General features: G+C 41.7%; 1 protein-coding gene across 3 annotated transcripts in view; it reads left to right on the top strand.

The window, feature by feature from the left end:
- TFRC (transferrin receptor) overlaps positions 1–22012 on the top strand; it is a 74037-nt gene that overhangs the window by 29505 nt on the left and 22520 nt on the right. The window contains exon 1 of one of the 3 annotated variants that reach the window (XM_029939519.1): positions 15514–15601. The exons of 1 other annotated variant lie outside the window; for it this stretch is intronic. The gene's annotated coding sequence lies outside the window, so the exon portion shown is untranslated. Of the gene's footprint in view, positions 1–15513; positions 15602–16288; positions 16310–22012 lie in introns of those variants that run through there. One more of the 3 variants, XM_029939521.1, reaches the window with a different exon arrangement.

Genomic DNA, 22012 nt, shown 5'->3' with positions numbered 1-22012 from the left:
ACCCCCTCGTTGGGCTGTTAGGAGAACTGATGTCCGCACAGTGCATGGCACATTCTTTGTGCTCAGCATGAGTCAGCTATTGGCACAAATCTCTTGTCCACATCGTGATCAACATAAGAAAAAGATGTGCCTTTTATTATGTAATAGAAGTGGCTATAAAATAGAAGTGAGAAAGTTGGGGTTTGTTTTTAAATAATTACTTTCTTTTTCCATGGTTACAAAAATGTTGTAGGAGAGGGAAACAGGAAGATGTTGGTCAAGGGGTACAGAACTTCAATTCTGCAACGTGAATAGCTCTGGAGGTCCACTGTACAATGTGACTGTGGTTAATGAGATCGTTTTATGTGCTTGAAATTCGCTAAGAAGGTAGATAGTCAGTATTCTGACCACAAAAAGGAAAGAAAACAGTAACTAGGGGAGGTGAAAGAGGTGTTAAGTAGCTTAATTGTGATAACTCTTTCACAATGTATATGTACATTAAATAATCTCTTTTAATATATACCATTTTGAATTGTCAGCTATTCCTCAATAAAGCTGGAAAAATGACAGGTTTTTAAAATGTTCAAAGTAATACACGTTCATTAACAAACATTTAATGAAAAAAAGTTTTAAAAATTATCTGCCATTAACTTTCTGGCATTTTTTCTTCTATTCTTTATCAGCAACTATATGTATATGTATATGTGTGTGTGAGTGTGTGTGTGTGTGTGTGTGTGTGTGTGTGTGTGTTTTAGCAACTTTATGCAATACAGTTTTATTAACTATAGTCACCATGCTGTATGTTAAATTCCCAGGACTTATTTATTTATAACTAGAAGTTTATACCTTTTGCTCCACTTTGCCCATGTTTTTTTTAATAAGCTTTCTACATTAAAGTATTTTTTTGATTTACAGAAAAGTTACAAGGATAATACAGTCTTACATTGCTATTGTACATTATCACATGTATCATGAACCAATGATATGAACCAATGTAGATACATCTTTTTTTTTAAGTAAGCTCTACCCTGTGTGGGGCTTGAACTCACAACCCTGAGATCAAGAGTCTCATGCTTTACCAGCAGAGCCACCCAGACACCCTTTACGTTATTCTTAACTGAAGTCCATACTTAAATTTGGATTTCTTGTTTTTTAAGTATGTTCCATTTTTGTTCTAGGATTTTACCCAGGATTCCACATACATATGGTTACCATGTCTTGTTAGGCTCCTCCAGAATGAGGATTTTCTTTAAATTTTTTTTTATATTTATTTCTTTTTGAGAGACAGAGAGAGACAGAGTGTGAACAGGGGAGGGACAGAGAGAGAAGGAGACACAGAATCTGAAGCTGCTCCAGGCTCTGAGCTGTCAGCACAGAGCCCGACATGGGGCCTGAGCCCATGAACCACGAGATCATGACCTGAGCCGAAGCCGGACGCTTAACCCACTGAGCCACCCATCGTTGTCTTGTTCCTGATCTTAGGGGAGGGCATTCAGTGTTTCACCACTAAGTATGATGTTAGCTGTGGTTTTTTAATAAGTGTTCTTTATCAGGTTGAGGTAGTTTTAGTTTGTTAAGTGTTTGTTTTTTTTAAGTTTATTTATTTTGAGACAGAGACAGAGTATGAGCAGGGGAGGGTCAGAGAGAGAGGGAGACAGAGAATCTGAAGCAGGCTCCAGGCTCTGAACTGTCAGCACAGAGCCCGATGCAGGGCTTGATCTCATGAACTGTGAGAATTTTGTCAAATGCTTTTTCTGGATCTATTGAGATGATCATTTGGTTTTGGTCTTCTATTCTATTGTTATAGTATATTATATTAATTGATTTTCAGATAATAAACCAACCCTGCTTGGTCATGGTGTATAATCCTTTTTATATGTTGCTGATTTCAGTCTTCTAGTATTTTGATGAAAATTTTTACATCTATATTCATGGGAGATATTGCTCTTTTTTTTTTTTTTCCTGTAAAGTCTTTGGTTTTGGTTTGAGCGTAATACTTACCACAAAGAGTGAGTTTGAAAGTGTTCCCTCCACCTTTATTTTTGGAAGAGTTTATGAAGAATTGTTATTCTTTCTTCCTTAAATATATGTTAGAATTCATCTATGCAGCTATCTGGGCCTGAGCTTTTATTTGTAGGGATTTTTAAAATTGCTAGTTCAATCTCTTGTTTTGTTTATTTAAATTTCTATTCCTTCTTCAGTCAGTTTCAGTAGTTTGTGTCTTTCTAGGAATTTTTCCATTTCATCTAAATTGTCTAATTTGTTGGCATACAGCTATTCCCAGTATTATTTTATAATCTTTCTTATTTCTGTAATATTGGTAGTGATGTTCTCTCACTCTCAAGTTTTTATATTTTGAATGAGTTTTTTCTCTCTTTTAATTTGGTCAGTTTAGCTAAAATTTTGTCAATCTTGATTATCTTTTCAAAGGACCAATTTTGGTTTGATTAACTTTATTGTTTTTGTATGTATATACTAATCTGTGCATACACATACATTCATAACTGTTACTATATTATATCCATCTGTATCTATGTTAAGCTAAACACAGGTTAATACTGCTGTCTCCAACTCCAATCTCGTATCATGTGATTCATTCTAGCCTTTCCCCTTGCTTCTCTGTAACTTCATACTGCAAGAGTGGTAAATATGGCTCCTGTTACCTGCCATCCATTTACTTGTTTGTTTAATCCCAGTATATGCATATAGTGATTTCAGGATTGTTAACCCATGTCCCCATGGGAAATAACTTTACCAATTTAAGTATAGTGCTCAGATACAGTTCCTTTTGCCTTTAGTCTTATGATCTCCACTCATTTCCGAAGACATTTAACTCAACATCCACTCTTAATAAGTTAGATTCTTTTATCATAGTCTGCATTCTACTCTGGGATTTTCCTGACCTAGTTTTTTCTGCATCCATTAAGGTTGATTTCTTGTGCTTTTAAATTCTGTGGGTTTGAAAAATGCAGTCTTGTGTAACATACAAAATCATTTTACTACCCTAAAACATAGTTCATTGATTCAGCCCTCTCCACTCCCCAAACTCCTGGCAACTGCTGATATATTATCTATTTCTATAATTTGACCTTTTTCAGAATGTTATATAAATGGAATAGCCTTTTAATATTGGCTCTTTTCACTTAGCAATGTGTGTTTCATTTAGCAAGTTTCTATGTTGTTGCATGAATTAAGAGTCCATTCCTTTTTATTGCTGACTAGCATTCCATTGTATGGATATACTCTAGGTTGTTTTTCATACTTGCACCTTTTGAGGACTATCTTGGTTGCTTCCAATTTTTGCTGATTATGAATAAAACTGCTCTAAACATTCATGTGTGGATTTTTGTGTACGTAAGTTTTCAAATCTGTTTAGTAAATACCTATGATTGCCAAATTGAATGGTAACACTGTATGTACCTTTATAAGAAACTGCCAGTCTGTCTTCCAGAGTGGCTCTACCATTTTGTATTTCCACGAGCAATGAACGAGAATTCTTACACATGATAACAGAGGACTTTTCAGGTAAAATGACTCCAAATCTAAATTTATGGCCCTCTATTATCTTGCTAGTTACTGCTCCAAAAGTTCTAAAGCCCTGTGAAACTGCAGGAAAGTAAGGGTGTGCCTGGACGGGAGATACAGACCCTTTGATTAATTTTATTGATCTTTTTGCTAATGGCTAACCTAATAAGCACCAAAGGTCCAAGGACATCTCGTTCTGCTAACAGTAAAGGACTATAGTGCTGCAGAGGAAAGGTTCTTTCCTTACTAAACTGATAATCTCAACCTCTTGTGTGAGATTTCCTCCAGGCCATGTATATTTTGCACCCCTTTCCAATAATCCAGATGGTACCATGCTATAGGGGACTACAGATATTATATTTCTAAAAACAATACTTAGCTAGCCTTTTTTAATTTGTTGTTTATTGTAGGAAAAGTATACGTTTGGGTCAAATGTCTTAGGATAAGATGATCCCTTTCTTATTATCTTTGAATTCCAGCTAGAGATGAATCTTGAGATACAGCTGTGATAGGGGCAAATAAATACAGCACCAAGAGTCCTGGCTTTAATGAGACTCAGTGGGACTGACAGGTATTAGGACACATTTGGGGAAAGGGGGTCAGGATGATCGATGAAAAGGAAAGACAGAAAGAATCATAATTTATTGGGGTGCCTGGATGGCTCAGTCAGTTAAATGTCCAACTCTTGATTTTGGCTTGGGTCATGATCCCATGTTGTGGGATCAAGCCCTGTGTCAGGCTCTTCACTGAGCGTGGAATCTGCTTAATATTCTCTTTTTCTCCCTCTGCTTCTCTCCCTTGCTTGCATTCTCTCTCTCTTTCTCTCTAAAATTAAAAAGAAAGAAAAAGAATATGAATCAGAGCTGATCTGGGGAAGAAGAAAGGTGCCCATGCTAGGAATGGGTGAAGGGCCCCGTGGGCCTGAAATAGTAGGGCTAGAGAAGAAGAACGATGAAGGAAGTCAGTCTAGAAAATCAGGAGGGGAGGATAAATGGGGTGTGATCCAAATGGAAATTGAGAGTGAGGACTTGGGGAGAAGGACTAGTTAGTGTAGGAGTCACCTAAAGTTTTAACAATAGCATCAGCAACGGTAATGCAGTTGAAGCCCCTTTAAGGTGTCCACACCATTCTAAACACTTGACTGCATTATCTCACTTAAACCTGTGAAGTGAGCACTATTTTATAGCATTTTAGAGAGAAGAGATGATTGGGGTTTAGAGAATCAAAGATACTTAGAGATAAGTAAGTATCTCTAAGACACTTATCTTAAGTTGAGATTTCAGTCTGGGTTTGTGTGGTTCCAAAGGTACCTTCTTTTTGTCTGTGGGCTCTCAGCTTTAGCTGTGGGGTATCAGAGTGCTCACGGGTTGCCCAGATGGAACCTTTGGGATTCCCCAGGCCTTGTTACCTCGAAGAGCCCCCCTCTACCTCCTCCTGGCCAGTCTCCCCTCCTATGAACCCCCACAAGTCCTTGTCCAACAGCTCCCTGGCAAACACATCTTGCCTTGAGTTTTTGCTTTTACGTTTATCGTGCAACTTCTGAATTTTTCAATTTGCTTTTTCATTTGTTTTTTTTTCCCCCATAACCTTTTTTTCCTTTTCAAATAGACTTTTTTAAAGGACAGTTTTGGATTTATAAGAACAGTGAAGATAGTACAGAGTTCCTGCCTAGCCCTCACACTCATTATTACCTGTTAGTGTGGTGCGTCTCCCTCTTGACCATTTTCTACACACATACGTACATATCAACCAACTTCCAGAAATGCAGTTTTGCTTGCTGTGTCTCAGCCTCCTCCTCACAGCTTAGAAACCATCACTCAACACAGGCCCAGTATCGTGGGGCCGGGCCAAGGTGAAGTCCTTGCTCTTCTTCCAGGAGTCATTTGGGGTGACATGCTGAGGTTTCCAAGCAGATGTGTCAATATCTTTTTTCCTTCCTGTGGAAACTTGAAACTCTCTCAAGAGTGAGCTCTGACAACAAACAAAAACAAAGATGGAGGTGCTGGAACCTGTTCTATGCTATTCACCAGGAGCACCCATTGTGTGATTATCCCTAATTCAGGACAACTAGTTTGGAGAAGTCATCCAATGAACAGGCCGGTTTTGTCTGAGCCCAGGAGCAAACTGATGCCAAAGGAGCGCTCTATTCAATAAAAACTTATTGAATACCCACCAGATGGCTTTGGGAGAGTCCCCAGAACTGCCAGAAATGCCCGTATCCTGGCAGGGAAGACAGGAGGCAGAGGCACCAGCTTTGGGGAGGAAGACGTTGGGTTCTCTTCCGGACAATTTGGATTGGCACCTGGGAATAAAGATCTGGCACATAGAGAGGAAACAAATTGGTATTTGTACCGTGAGCAGAAGGAATCTCATTGTAGAGATTCAGATGGGAGCATGTGGGTGGCTGACCTTCAACTCATCACGTACCTTCTCTCAGAGTTCGTGACATTTGCGTATCTGTTGCCCACCTTGTTTTATAGAGCTTCTTAGAAATTAGATAATGGTGGAGGACTTCTATAGATCCACTGTGCCAACCATTTGTCTGTTTTAAGTGATACCCAAATATGAAACAAGGACTCTCCTCGTAATGTTTCAAAGGCTTTCAGTGCTGCAGAAGTGGAATAATAGGCTGCTGGAAGATGGATAAGTGATCAGAGAGAACTCAAGGGAAGCATTTTTTTTCCTTTATTTTAAATGTTTGTTTATTTTTGAGAGAGAGAGAGAGAGAAAATGCAAGCAGGGGAAAGGGAGAGAGAGGGAGAGACAGAGAATCCAAAGAAGGCTCTGTGCTGATAGCAGAGAGCCCAATGTGGGGCTTGAACCTATGAACTGTGAGATCATGACCTGAGTTGAAGTCAGAGCTTAACCACCTGAGTCACTCAGGTGCCCCTCAAGGTAAGCATTCTGAGGCAGTTGTTTATCGACACAGTGCCTGACACAGAGTAGGTCTTCCATAAACATTTCTTAAATATGCCGTCAATAAGATAAGATGAATAGGAACATGAGCCCATAAAGGCCCAGTCATTCGCAGACTGATTCTCTCTATTCTGTGTACACGGGGAAAATCCGAGGTATGCCTCAGACGGGGAGTAGGGACTTGACAGATGGCCCCAAGCAGCTCAGGCTTAGAAACAGGATGATGTGATATAGACTTTCTTGCAGAGGGATCTGATACCGTGCAGACAAGCCCAGATCGGTGCCCGCTGCAGATCAGCATCAGGCAGGATGCCGGTTTAGGGCTATTCATGACCCAGCTCTGTGCTAAGCAGCCAGAGAGAAATGAGTCAGGGCAAGGGTGGGCCTTCCAGGAGCTAATTGCACAGAGATACCCAGGCAGACTCAAGCAGCTGCTGCAGGCTCAGTGCCTGAGGGCCTCAGGGGCAGATTCAGGGGCTCACCCAAGGCTCAGTCTCTTACGGGGGCCTCAGTGAGTCAGGGACACCTCAGGTCTAGGCTACCCCGGGGGCAGATAGAAAAGTCTTGAGAGCCCACTCCCGGGCCAGGCCCAACAATGCCACCTGCACTATGCCAGTACCAGTCCTCTGCAGCTCCAAGTGTCAGTGTCCTGACACAGAGGCCACCTGCCTCTTCCCATTCAGAGAGGGGAAGAAAAGGAAGCAGGTCAAGACTGGGGCCCCGCTATAGCCAACCTTTAACCAGACTCCAAAATTGGTTCCCAAATGTGCACGCTGTGGTTTGCTTCATCTCTTGGGAGAGTGGGAGTGGGCTGGCGGGGCGGGCAGGGAGGAGTGATACAGTAAACCTAAGAGTTTTTGTTTGTTTGTTTTTATGAAGGGCGGGGTGGGTATTTGTGGTGGTGTTTGATCATTTTCAAAAAATCCTACCCTTGGAGCACCTGGGCGGGCCCGCAGGCGAGGGCGGTGCTTCCGGGCAGAGTCTGCAGGGACTGGCTATCCAGCCGCTGTTCCCTGAAGTAACTCCGCCAAGTTCACAATAGGTCATTCCTCTAATTCAGTTTCAGAAACTCAATTTTATCAGTTCACCTATGGTCATTAGAAAATCTGCTACCCAACGGCACAAAACACTGATTTGTCAGGCGTCTTTATTAGTCTGTGTGGAGCAAGAGGGCTGCTGGCAAGGCTGAATCTTCACACTGGAGTCAGGTGTCCTCTTAGGAAGGAAAAGCCTCAAGAATTAGGATGAGTGGCTTGTTTGGCAATTGTGGAGTCCCAGAAAAGGAGCTGAATGGTCTTAAGGGCTCTTTTATTTAAGCTCTGATCTCCCCAGGAATTGCCCTTGTCCACTGAAAAACTGTGGAATATAAGCCGCTACACAGTTACAGAAAAACAGCTGCCAAGCAGAAACCACTTTCAAGGCAGCTGGCCACACAGTGTGCCCTCCTTGTGGGGCGTGCTGGAGAAGCGGGCTAATGAAAACCTCTTTCCTCTGAGATCTACTCAAATGTGCTCTGAAGCAATCCGGGCCTCACCAGGGAGCTTGTTAGAAACGCAGAGTCAAGTCACAGGCCCCCACAGGGAACTTCTGAGTCAGAATCTGCATTTTCACAGAGCCCCCAGGAGACTTGCACGCACGGGATAGTTTAAGAAGCCCCAGGCTAGAGTCCAGGCTGCGTGTGGATCTCAAAATCCACTTCAGTTTGATTCAACCTCAACACCTGCAGGGTACGTGCCTTTCCCTTAATAAAGTCAAAGCTGGACCTTGGATCTCCCGCCGGAAATGCGGACAGCCCTGGGCTCAGCCGGAATGCCTCCAGGTCCCTGGACTCTCTTTCCCTTTGGAGCTCTCTGCTGCTGCCGCCTACCTTTGAGTTCTGTGTTGGACTTTATTACACAAAGCCAGTGGGTCCCTTCAGATGCTTCTCTGTTTTAATCCAGTCTCAGAAGCAGTAATCTTATGAAGTTTAAAGGTGGATTATCATGACTACGTTTTAGCTTGGCTGCTTTCTGTTTACCTGGCTGTGGGCTGTGGACCTTCATGTCAACAGTTAAGCAAATTCTAAATCTCACTCTAGCATAGGTTACTTCTGGGAAACATTCTGAGAGACTGTTACTCCAGGCACGCTACACCTAGTGAGCTTGTCTTTATATTTTAGGGTCTTTTATTTTGTGCCAGTAACGTCAAATTCAATTACAAACTGGACTCAGACATTCCTAAGATGAGTATGGTTATAAAGTCCAGGCTGGAGAAGTTACTACTCTAGGCACAGACCTTCCACCATCTGCCTCTTGGACACTATTTCAATATTACGACTTAAGGTGTAGTGAAAGGTGGTTTTCAGATAGAAGAGATCTCAAAGATCTGAAGCTCGGCTGTGCCATTTAAAAGTTGTGGCACTTGAAGGCAATTGTTTTGTATTCTTTGCACTCCCACTTGTTCGCCTATAAAAATGGGCATGGTGCCCATTTCACAGGATCCGTGGGAGGCTAAGATACCCAGACACAGTAGAAGCACCCCGCCCAGCACCTGGATGGGATCTGGGCTCAGGGAATGTTAGTAGCTCTGGGACCCTGGCGCTGGGACGCAGCTTCCATACCATTTAAGAGACTGTGTGAGATGAATGGGGGCAGCCAGGCCAGCCCTCACAGATGTAACTACCAAGAAGTTGTCTCCTTGACCACATTTCCATGTATGAGAAATAAAAGTTTTGGCAGGATCATTTTCCAAACCAAGGGAACACTTGTCTATTTGTCTATATTAAGCTGAAGAAACCAAAAAGTTTCTGATGATATGGTATTTTTCCCGAACACTGGATTTGCTGACTTGGGAGTTAGGTTGAATCATCTGCTTGCAAGTGTCTTCTTGACACATGGGTTCATTTTCCCTGCTCAGGTCAGCAGCCAACAAGCACGTCACAGTGTTCTTTCAAAGACCTCTTTTCAGCTATTTTTTTAAAAAAAATCTTCAATTTAGGCAATGTTTGGCCACATGGCATATGGCTTATCAGAAGTGTTATTGTTTAAGATGCCAGATGTCCACCATGGAGGAAGAGAAACTCCAACAGGAGGAGTGAAAGAATTGCAAAGCACAGATGTCCAAAGGAGGAAGATGAAAATAAGAAACACTAAACAGATGTGCTGATATTTTGGCAGCAAAGTTAATATGATTCTTTTAATTCAATAACTCTCCTTACAAAGGTAGCATACATTGGGAGAATTTAAGGAGATCGGGATCTTGCAAGGACAAATACGAACGCACCATGATTCTGTTAAACATGTACCCAGATTTCCGGAGCATCAGTTATACTACAAAATCTTGTGTTTAGAATTATCTGAGATTTCCTTCTCAATATGAATACTAATCTAAATTTTGAAATGCAATTAAAGCTGAAACGAAAAATAAATGGATCCTCCCCCACCCCCAAATACTGAATCTTCTCAAATTGTCCTACTTGGACAGTTCTGAAACTCTTTAGTAAAGATTCTGTGTGGGGTGAGAAAACTGTATGTATACAGTCAGCTGTGTCATGATTAGGTTCGTAAAGAGATAGTAGAGTGGAGTTGTTTAGGGCTGGGTTTGGAAGCTAGATTGCTAGGTTTGAATTCTGCTTATCACCACTTGTTAGCCATATGACCTGGGCCAAATTCTTTAACTTCTGTAGAATGCCAGTTTTTATACCTGGAAACCGGGGATAATGTTAATTGTTATTTTCAAGGATTGTTATGAGGATCACATGAACTAATTCTAATACAGTAAGAGGATTAGAAGTGTTCCCAGCACCCAGTAGATGCTCAGTAAATCTTAGATGTTATTGTCCTGTTGTCGTTCGGTGCTGATGGCGAGGACGCTCTGAGCCAAGCAGGCTACACTCTTTTCCATCATGAGCTGACTAGGCTGGTGATAACCTGGGGCAGACAGCCTGTGTACAGTGTAGCAGACTGCAGCAATATCTGGATATCACATTCTCCATGGGAACCAGAGAAATATGGGCTGCTCATACAACTAGCTAGTACATGGCAAAACTAGATTTTCAACTCCGGTCTCTCTGCTCCAGTGGCCAATCTCGTTCCCATTAAACCCTGTTGAAAGGCCAAAATGAGTTGACAGTGGGCAATGATTGGTAAGGTAGTGAACGGGGTGGCAGACAGATGGCATTTGTAAAGGCTGTAGCCTCTAGGACAGAGGAACATGACCCTGTTCCAACTAGATTGGTCAAACTATGCTTCTAGAAGTGACCATTGGGTAGGGGAGATGCGGAATTGTGTTCTGTGTTAGTCTTTGGAAGGGATTAGGATATTTAATCTGAAGAAGAGAAGACAGCTGTGGACATGAGAGCAATCATCAAGCAATATCAAATGTATAACAGAGGGAGCGAGAATTCAGTTTAAAACAAGTAAAACCTTTCTGTCTGAACTATACAAAGCTCTCTGCTTTGGGAAGTGACAGATTTGCTCTCATTGGAAAGGTTAAGGAGAAGCTAGGTAATCACTTGATAGCAGCAGAGAGATTTTGTTCAATGAATTCAACATACATTTATCAAACATCTATTATAGGCCGGGAATGGTACAGGAGTTGAAGTTCCATCCAAACTCGAAGTTCTATTTCACCTAGATGAACCTAAATAGAACCTCGTATCTTGCTCAAAACTCCAGCTGAGACCACTGGCTAATTGGCATAAATACCCTTATGATCAATTTAAAAATTAATTATTCTTAATTCTTAATTATTATGAGTTGTTCTTTCCCTGAGTAACTTTTGCCACTTGCTATAAAATAGGAGCAGACTCTTCCACAGTAACCTGGATATTGCTCTTGATATATGTTCTCCTGGGTAAGCTTCCTTTTAGTTCAGGGAAAACAAAAAACAATTTAGTCAGCAGAATTACGGCAGGAAACTGAAGGTTCCCAAGTACATTTTTAAAGACAAAAAATGCAAAATAAGATGGAAAATAGTACGAACTCAAACATGTGAGCTGATAATCCACCTCCATTCTCTGGAATGCATCCTGTTCCAACGTGCCGAGCTCCACATTTTTATGATTCTGGTCCTAAAGTAATTGCCCTAGGTTTAGGATTCCAAGGTAAAGAAAATGGATACAGTTTGTCAAATAGGACATGTGGTCGGGGCTAAATGTGGGTTAGGTTTGGCGTCTGTGGGGGGTGCTGTGAGCACCTACTGTGTGACAGACAGAGCTCTGCTGTGATTGGCCAAAGTGTGTGTCAGGGTATGGAAGCATTTGAAAATACTTTATCGGTGTTTTCTAACTCATAAAACCTCAATCAATATTTGCGGAAGTGTAGGGTGGTAGAAAGTTGAAACAGTGGGCAAAGTAACAGGGAGAAACCTTGGGAGTTGAAATTTAACTTTGAACAAGTCATTTGTCCTGTTCGCTGACAAGACTTGTGCTCTGAGACAGGAGATGGCCTCCCACCGTGGTTTTCAAACACAGGTCACAGCCCATGGAGAAATCAATTTAATTCGTTGAAATCAACATTTTAAAAATTAAATGGAAAACTCCAGAGTGTTTTGGCACATAGCAAAGCTGTTATTTCATGAAACTTTTTTCATGTGATACACACACACACACACACACACACACAAACATATACACACACATACGTACGGAGTTGTGTAATAAAATAGATGTTTTACCATTCAGTGCCATCAAAAATATTTGATCCTGGGACACCTGGGTGGCTCAGTCGGTTGGGTGTCTGCCTCCTAATTTTGGCTCAGGTCATGATCCTAGGGTCGTAGGATGGACCCCACATTGGACTCTGCACTGAGCATGGAGCCTGCTTAAGATTCTCTTTCGCTCTGCCCCTCTCCCCCCTCTGCCCCTCTCTCCCACTTTCTCTCTCTCTAAAATAAAAAAAATAAATAAAACAAACTAATCTCAAAATATTTTTAAAAATTTTGACCATAAAAGACCCCATATAGCATTTGGACCATAGGTATGACCCCAGAAAGAGCAAATGGTTTTGGATTCTCTATTACTGAGTTGCCATATTAATGTGTTTTAAAATTGTGATAAAATATACATAGCATAAACAGATTAATTAAATTAATTTTTGAGAGAGAGTGAGGGGAGGGGCAAAGAGCTAGGGGGACACAGGATCCAAAGCAGGCTGTGCGCTGATAGCAGCGAGCCTGATGCCGGGCTTGAGTTCACAAGCTGTGAGATCATGACCTGAGCCAAAGTCCAACACTCAACTGACTCAGCCACCAGATGCCCCAAGAAGATTCATGTTTTTAAATGTAAGGAACAAAGTACTAAAACTCAGAACCTCACACCTCCAATTTGCATCCTCTTATACGTTTGGATTTATAATGCCTTTCCCCCTCCTCTACTCACCTTCCCCCCTCTTTCTACGTTCCTGGTCTATAACTAAGGTAAGAGATGTATGTTTTGACTTTGATCTTACGGACAAGCAGCCAAAGTTCCCTTTTGCTGCATTTGGGCCTAAGTTAGAGAGGAGAATATGTCTACATGCAATTGTACATATCTATTAAAATAGGTTATTAAAAACAGTGAAGCGGAAAGATTAACTAGAATCTAAAAAGGTGTATAGTTTGGAGCAGGATTTAGAGAACTATAGGTATGTCCTAGTGGACACATCAAAGCCTTATGTATCTTTTCAGATCTGGACATTTGGCTGTCATATACCCCAGCTTGTTTTATTTTTGCTTGTATTTAACATTTGCATCCTTGTTATCTGTCATTTAAGTATAAATTCTGTTTCCCCAGTTGTCTTCTGTGTTCCCTGTCTTTTCAGAGGTCTAGATTTGTTTTATATCTGCTTATGAGTCTGCCAGACAGGCAACACTTCTACAGTAAATGTTAATAATGATGGCAACTAATTATCTTTTCTTCCCAGCCATTATCAACTATGAGTCATCTTTTTCTTCTGTAATCAGAGTATTGAAAGCAATTAAAGACAACTTTCCTTTTCTTAAGTAATAGTTGCTTAGAACTTTCCCATTTCTAGCCTTTTCCCCCAGGGGAAAATTTAAATAGAAAAATCATTGACATACTCTTTTAATGTTTATTTATTTTTGAGACAGAGGCAGAGCAGGGGCTCGACCTTGTCAACTGTGAGATCATGACCTGAGCGGAAGTCTGATGCTTAACCGACTGAGCCACCCAAGCGCCCCTGACATACTCCTTAAAGTAGTGTCCTCTTGGTTGTTTCATTTTAGTGACTAAAATTTTTTTCATGTTACCTTTAAAAAAATTTTTTTTTCATTTTGTTAAGTGTACTTTTTAAATTCTCAGTCCCTATTTCTCCCATCCCCCCCTCTACCTCCCCTCTGGTCAGCATCTCTATAGTTAAGAGTCTGTTTCATGGTTTGTCTTTTTTTTTTCTTTCATTTATTTTTTAAATTCCACATATGAGTGAGATTAGATGGTATTTGTCTTTCTCTGACTTATTTCGCTTAGCATTACCATCCCTAGCTCTATCCATGTTGTTACAAATGGCAAGATTTTATGATTTTTTTTTTTTTGGCTGAGTAATCTTCCATTTTATCTGTACACCACATCTTCTTTATCCATTCATCTAAGGATGGACATTTGGACTGCTTCCATAGTTTGGCTATATAAACATAGAGGTGCATTTATCCCTTTGAATTTTTTAATTTTTTTGTGTGTATCGTTTTGGTAACCACCAGTAGTGCCATTAATGGGCCCCAGGGTAGTTCTATTTTTAATTTTTTGAGGAACCTCCAAACTGTTTTCCACAGTTGCTGTACCAGTGAATGTATACTTTTTTAATTTGGATTTTTGTAGATTCCTCCTGACCTTGGTCTCCTTAGCGATTGCTCCATATGGTTGTAAGATTTTCACCTCGATTCTAGCCTTGTTTGTTTTTTAAGATCCCACAGGACCAGGAAAGGGAGAAAGAGACCCAGCCTACCCATTGTCTGAATTTCAAGGCGGCCCCTCCACAGCTAATCCCTATCCATCCTATTCCAGGATTTCACTTTTTCCTGCGTCGATTCACTAAGATGCAGCCATGTTCCTGCTTATAAGATTTAAAAATACTCCTCCCTGGGGCGAGATTTTAAAGAACGGAGGCAAAGGTAAGGGGTGGTGGTGCGCAACCTTGTGTTACTTACTGAAATTTAAGGTAGAATAGGGGGAAACGCCGGCCCGAAGCCAGGAAACAGATTTACATTTTAAAGGACTGTTCTGCGTCCCTCAGTCCCTCAGGGCGCGGACCTCGAAAGCACTTTATCTGTAACTCTTTTATGGCCCAGCTCGTTTTCTCGCTTTGTAGCGGTTTGTAAACTTGTCTAATCTCCTTACTTGCACGCCACCGACTAGAGGCGGGGAGAGGATGTCATTGTTGGAGTTTAAAAAGTGACAAGAATTCTATTTTGTTAGGTATTGCACAACCCTATAATAACAATAATGGCAATGAACATGAAAGTTCAACTACAACTCTGTCTCTAATAACTTTTTTCTCCTATTCCCTCATGCATTAAACATTATACAAAGCACTGTCCCCGTCTTGGTTCACATGCATTTTTTTACATATCCTAAATACAAACTTGCATTTTGCTTTTAATTCTTTTCCCTTATTGCTTATCCAAAGTATTTCTGACGCTGCAAAATATACACTCACAGTAAAGCTTTAGTGGCTACCTAATATTCCAACTAGGATATACACTTTAAGAAATTATTTCAGTTTAAGTGTCCAGCATGTAAAAGTAAACGCCAACACTATGACCCTTTGTACTGTAAGGCCTGGAAGCCGGTCAAGGTTAGAGGGAGGACTCCGGGTATCAAGGCTGCGGCCGCGACCGCAGCGGAAGGAGGCAAGGAGGAAGTCAGTGCGGATTCCACAGCTCCTCCCGCCACCTGCAGTCTTGGCGCCTTTTCCCTCCGACCACGCCCCTCCCCGCCCTCCCTCGCCCTTCTCCGCCCTCCCCCGCCCTTCCCCGCACACTCGCGGAGCGTCCTTGTCCCAGTGCGTGCGCACGGTACGCCCGGGGCAGTCCATTCTCAGGGCACCTCTGGGTGTACGTGAGGCAGGAAGTGACGCAAAGCCGGGGTTGGGGGAGGTTGGAAGAGGGCGGGGCCAAGCTATAAACAGCCGGTTGGGGGCGTCATCCCCCACAGAGCCTCTGCTTCGGCCTGTAGCGGCTTGGGCGGTAGCGGCCGGAGGGGGAGACTGTGTGAGTGACGCGCGGATGCTAGAATCTCGCAGACCCTCCTGATTTCCCCTTAGCCTGCAGGGCGAGTGCGAGCGGTCTCCGATGCGAGCCCCCCCGGCGCTGTCCAGCAGCATCCGGGAGCCGCAGGGGGCGCGGGGAGGCTAGCGGCGCGTTCGGGAGGAGGGGGCGGGATGGAGCGGGGCCCGCGTGCGGTGCTGGGGGGGCCGGGCCGCCGCGGCGCCCGGAGCGGGCTGCAGGTGCAGCGAGGTGGAGCCGCTGTGTGGAGAAGAGCTGTCCTTCTCTGCCATTCTGCGCCCTCCTCGTCTCGCCCGCGGGGCGGCGAATGGTTTCTCCGTTAAGGCACTGACGGCAAGACGAGGGGTACCCCGCTGTCGCTCTGCGCCCCGCCATTCTGGTTCCGGGCGTTCCTTAGGCCACCCGGATCCCTTGCCCTCACTAGCTCGTCCTTAAAAGATACGGGACCTCGTGGGAAAGTCAAAGGCCGCAGGCGCGGGAGTTCGAGCCACGCTGCCGCAGCGTAGACTTGAGCACGTGGCTGCTCCGGGAAGTTGCCCCAAGGAACTGCTGTCGGGGTGCGCGGGTGACCTTGAGCTTGTAGCCCTACGCTCTGTCGGGGCCTACCCTGGTCCTTGTCTCACTGCTCAGAGAGACAGAGCCGCTCTCCACTCGGTTACGAGTGTGCCCTCGGAATTTGATGTGAGCTTCTGTAAGCCGTGCGTTTGAACTCTGGTACAACCTGATCTTTCAACGATGTCGTTGGCTTTGTGTGTGTGTTCTCAATTTTCCCTAGGCAGAAGCTGCTTGAATGTCGCAGGTGCTGACTCGAAGAATATTCTGATTGCTAGGGCCTCCTTGCTATAAAATGGGAGATGTAGGAATAAGACTTCTACTTTGTGAAAGCTACGGTCTAGAGGCTAAGTAAAAGCTATTTAGATTGGAATTGGCTTTCCCTTTCAGGAAATTAGTAATATGGTTAAAGGGCTTGCTATATTGACAAAGGCCTTAGACGCCCATTGTGTCACTGTTTTAGTGATGGGGGAAGAAAATAATATTTTTGTGATTTGACTCTTTTTGGTTAACGTTTTCTCCTCTGCTTGTAGCGACCTTGGGTAAAGGAGAGAACTTACTTGCTTCTGCTTTCTTCCTTTTTTGGGGGGTGGGGTGAAAGAATTGAAGTAAGAAATAGTTGTCTTCTTATAAAAGTATGTGGATACCTGATACCTTTATTCCAGGCTTAGGTAGGAGTTGGAATACTAGATGCTGATTCAGTTGTCTCTGAGCTGGAGAGTTTGACCTTACTTACATTTAAGGTGATTTCCAGAAGTTGTCTAACGCAAAATTCAAGTTCAGACTATTTAAAGTACTTCTTGGCTTTTCTGTTTTGGATTATCATAAACTTAATAATACCTCATAAGAACTAGAATTTTAAAAGTTTTATCATTGATACGAAATATTTTCCAAAAATCTACATACGCCATAGCACCCTTTAACTTTTCTTTGATGGAATGTGGAATGTTTTTGTGAAGTCATGGTTGTGAACTTAGCCTGTACTGAAGGCTGTTGGGTAGAGACACTCTGCTAACTCTGCCCTAAGTTGTGGCAGTTATTTGCCTCTGATAATGTACTTATCTATAGTGGAGCAAGGTGCCAGAAGGAACCTGAATTAGACAATAATGAAAGCTAGTTAAACATAATCCTCTGAGGCCTTTTGGACCCCTTTCTCTTTATTTTTAATTTAAAATTTTTTATGTCTTTAGTTTTATTTTGAGAGACAGAGAGTGAGTAGGGGAAGGGCAGAGAGAGAGGGAGTCACAGAATCTGAAGCAGGCTCCAGGCTCTGAGCTGTCAGCACAGAGCCCCACACGGGGCTCGAACCCATGAACCATGAGATCATGACCTGAGCCAAAGTTGGATGCTTAACTGACTGAGCCACCCAGGCGCCCCTGGACTACTTCTCTGTATGTGCCATTAGTCTGCAGTCTCAGATGAGCACTGTACAGGTAGACTGCAGCAACTTCAAGTGGTTCTGACCTCTTTACTTGGACAATCTTTTTACAGCAAGTTGAATAGAAATGAAGATTCTACTTGTTTTTCTCCATGCCCTTTTCATTTTAGACCCTTAAATAAGCTAGGAAAGACCTTGATCATCCCTTTACAAGTCATCTTGGATAAACACAATTATATGTGCCCTGGGGGCCCTGCAGAAGTTTTGTAAGGTCATGTAAGCTTTTCATTTCTCCTGCAGATGCATAGGGAGACACTTTGCAAAACGAGTATCCATAACCAATTGCTTAAGTTCTTGGAGCCCCACCAAGTAACCTTGAAAGTTTTTCTACCTTTTTTTTTTTAAGGTTGTTTAATTAATTAATTAATAGAAAGACAGTGAACAGGGGTCGGGGAGAGTGAGAGAATCCCAAGTAGTCTCCATGCTGTCACCACAGAGCCTGATGCAGGGCTAAAACTCATGAGCCATAAGGTCAGAACCTGAGCCAAAATCAAGAGTTGGATGCGTAACTGACTGAGCCACCCAGGCGCCCCTAAAGTTTTTCTACTTTTAAAAATCTCCCCACTATCCATGCTTTGCCCCATGATTCCAGAATAAACCAGAGTAGTAGCAGGGGTGGGAGACAATTCCAAGCCCAAGGTTTTCATTGTATTCTTTTTTATGTAGTTTCCAAATCATATGAGAAATGAATTTTACATGCATTTAAGCGTGTCTCCATACTGTTAAGAGATAAAAGAGATCTTTATTCTTTGTTAATTACTCTTTCTAAATTCCATATCAGGTACAGGGTAGGGAAATCAATCAGAGAGGGCTTCATAAAGATGTTCCCTGAGCTGCGTCCGGAAGAAAGGAGTAGAACAAAGGAAGGATGTTAGTAGGGGTGGGGCTGGATTCTCTCATTTCGGAGAAAGTAAAGGGCAGCACTTATTCGGTAGTGACGCTCTCAAGAACAGAGAGCCTCAAAAGCAGGTAGAGGAACTTTGTTTCATGTGAGCTCCAAGGACTTGAAACTTTGGCCCATTTTCTAAATGGAAGTAGGCTTGTCAATAATAAACAAGTGGCTTATTCTTATTTCAGGTAAAATGGAGTAGCAGCTTTGGGTATGTCACACATAGGTGACAGTGTATTTTGGTGCGATGATCCCCCCACCCTTAGCTGTGTGTATTGTGTGTAGACTCCTGGTTTTGAGACACCCCAAAATAGCTTAAGACCTCAAGGTAATTACTGTATTAAAAAAATTAAATAGAAATTAATGCCACATTTTAGATAGTAGGAATAAGATGATCTGAATTATAAAGAAGTTGAGGACGGTAGTCTGGCTTGTGCCTCTGCCTGCCTCCTGTCTTCTGTCCCGTGGCTCAATTAGATGACATTTCAGATACTCCTTCCATTTCATGTTCCAAACATAGGCAGCTCTGTTTTGCTTACTCTAATTTCCATTATTAATATGAGAAACTGAATAGGTTTTCGAGTTATCATTGAGAGCACCAGAGATCTACGAGGCGCTAATGTGTACAAAAATCCAGGTGGTGTTTGGTTTGTCTCTTGTTGTGGATTATCAGCAATGGTAGTGACCGCTTGAAATAAGCTATAATAAAAGATGTTTGGCTTTTAGATGCCGTCTTTTAACAGAACTAAGTAACGATAAACAGAACTGTGTATAGACAGTGATTATAACTGGTATGAAAAGTTTCTCCCAAGCTTCTAGAGCACATAAACTAGAGTGATTTCAGTTGGAAGAAAATTGAGTAAGGGGTTCTTTTAAATACAGAGCTTTATTTTGTATGAGGTGATATTGAAAGAGTGACTCAAACTTGTTATATATAAGACTTAAGGAATAACTTTTGTAGATACCCTGGAACTATGGTGTTCTTCACAGATGAGGGGTTAAATTATGAAGTTAAAATGGGAATTGCCTGAGTCACAATTTTTTTCCTCTGACTTATTTCCTTTATGTTACAGTCTTCATTTTGTGTCTGGATATTGAAATAGAAATAACATACTGGTGTTCTCAGTAAAAACTGCACTTAGATTTTAATTATACAAAATCATAATTACATGTTCTATTAATATCTGTTTATGCAGAATTGCAGTCCACTCAATCTCATCATCATTTATTTTAATCTTTTATTTAGATTATTTAAAAGTGTCACTTTAGTCTCAAAATTAATTTAAAACTAGAAACCTTGAGGAATGGCTGGTTTAGATCAGCATTAAAGTTGTAAACTGGTTTTTCTTAGAAAAGGGTGATTAAAATTGGTTCAGGGTGGGGTCTTCTAGTTCTGGGTCTAGTGATTGGGTTTGTCGGGTTCTGGTGCGGGTGATAGTGATAAGCTTTTTGTACCAGATAGGAGGGCATGAGACTGTGCTTCTAAGAATATGATCTTGCTTCTTGGCTCTGGTCTTAAAGCTTGGGGCTTAAATTTTTGTTGTTGTTAATAGGTTTTGATGGGAGACTTTTCTAATGTCAGTTTACACAACATCTTTTATTTTATAATCTGCCTGTATCTCAGTTTGCTTCGTGACATGTGGATGTTAAATGCTCTGCAAGTGTACTTGTAGTGTAGGAAAAGCCTTAAAATAGTATGAAATAAATGACCATTTTATATATCTCAATATAAAACACTTTAAAACATCTAGATGCACTAAAATCCTGATGCAGAAAATCCTGATTTCACTTAATACCAGTGCTTTAACTTAACATAGGATTCTGTTGGTTACAGAGTGTTTTTTTACTTTAAAAATGGGTGTCAGGGTGCCTGGCTAGCTCAGTTGGTAGAGCATGTGACTCTTTTTTTTTTTTAAATACTTTTATTTATTATTATTATTATTATTATTATTTTAATGTTTATTTTTGAGAGAGAGAAAGAAAGAAGCAAGAGTAGGAGAGGGACAGAGAGAGAAGGAGACACAGAATCTGAAGCAGGCTCCAGGCTCTGAGCTGTTAGTACAGAGCCTGATGCGGGGCTTGAATCCATGACCCATGAGATCATGACCTGAGCTGAAGTTGGACCTTCAACTAACTGAGCCACCCAGGTGCCCCAGAGTATGTGACTCTTGATCTCTGGGTTGTAAGTTCAAGCCCCATGTTGGGTGTAGCGATTACTTGAAGATAAAAAAGTCTTTTAGCAGTGTCTGGATAGATAGCTCAGTCAGTTGAGTGTCCAACTCTTGATCTCAGCTCAGGCCTTGATCCCAGGGTCAAGGGATTAAGGCCTGTGTCTCTGTGCTGAGCTTGGAGCCTGCTTGGGATTCTCTCTCTTCCCTCTGTCCCCCATTTTTTTCTCTCAAATACAAAAAAATTTTTTTAATCTTTTTTTTAAAATTGTTTTTGTTTTTGTTTTATTTATTTTTGATACAGAGAGAGACAGAGCATGAAAGGGGGAGGGGCAGAGAGAGGAGGAGACACAGAACCGGAAGCAGGCTCCAGGCTCTGAGCTAGCTGTCAGCACAGAGCCTGATACGGGGCTCGAACCCACGAACATGAGATCTGACCTGAGCCGAAGTCGGAGGCTTAACCAACTGAGCCACCCAGGCGCCCCTTTAATCTTAAAAAAATAATAAAATGGTTGTCATTTATTTATTTTTAAATTTATTTAATTTATGGATAGTTGATATATACTATATAGTTTTAGGTTACACAACATAGTGACTCAAAGGTTAATATTAATTTCTTAAATTTCTGGAGATGAGAACATAATTTTTATAATCCAGCAACCCATTGGATTATCAGTTTTCAGCCTTGAACAAGACACTTCACATCTCAGATGGTTGGCCTCTTTGTAAAACCGCATACTGTGTCTTACTTTTGTCTATCTTTGTGCTTCAAAGATCTATCAAATCATTTGTAAGAGCTGTTCATTTAATCAAAAGGATCAGGTTTTCTCTCCTTTTATATTGGAGATGATTTATTACTGGGTTTTTTTTTTTGTTTTTTTTTTAGTATGACCAGTCTTAACTTAATTCTACTTTAGGTTTTTTTTTTTTTTCTTCAGGTACTAGTCTCCTGTCTTTTGTATTTGGCCCTTTGACTACTAAATTCAGTTACTTAAATTTACCTACCATGGTAGGTAGAACCATGGTAGGAGACCTTGAAATAATACTACGGTTTATATCCATTCACCCTTTATTCTGATTCATCAATTGTTAATAGTTGCCACATTTGCTTTATTTCTTACACACTTTTAAATTAATTAATTTATTTTTAATTTATTTTGAGAGAAAGTAAGCAGAGGAGGGACAGAGAGAGAGAATCCCAAGCAGTCTTGCATCATCAGTGCAGAACCCAGTGTGGGGCTCAACCTCATGAAATCCAGAGTGGGATGCTTACCTGACTGAACCACCCAGGTACCCCTAGGTGCCTCTCTTATATGCTCTTTTAAACTGAGCTATTTGAAAGTAAGT

The sequence above is a fragment of the Suricata suricatta genome, chromosome 5, assembly GCF_006229205.1.
Source record: "Suricata suricatta isolate VVHF042 chromosome 5, meerkat_22Aug2017_6uvM2_HiC, whole genome shotgun sequence".
Taxonomy (NCBI): Eukaryota; Metazoa; Chordata; class Mammalia; order Carnivora; family Herpestidae; genus Suricata; species Suricata suricatta.
The sequence above is the reverse complement of the archived record's forward strand: the minus strand, read 5'-3'. Positions and strand labels throughout refer to the sequence as shown.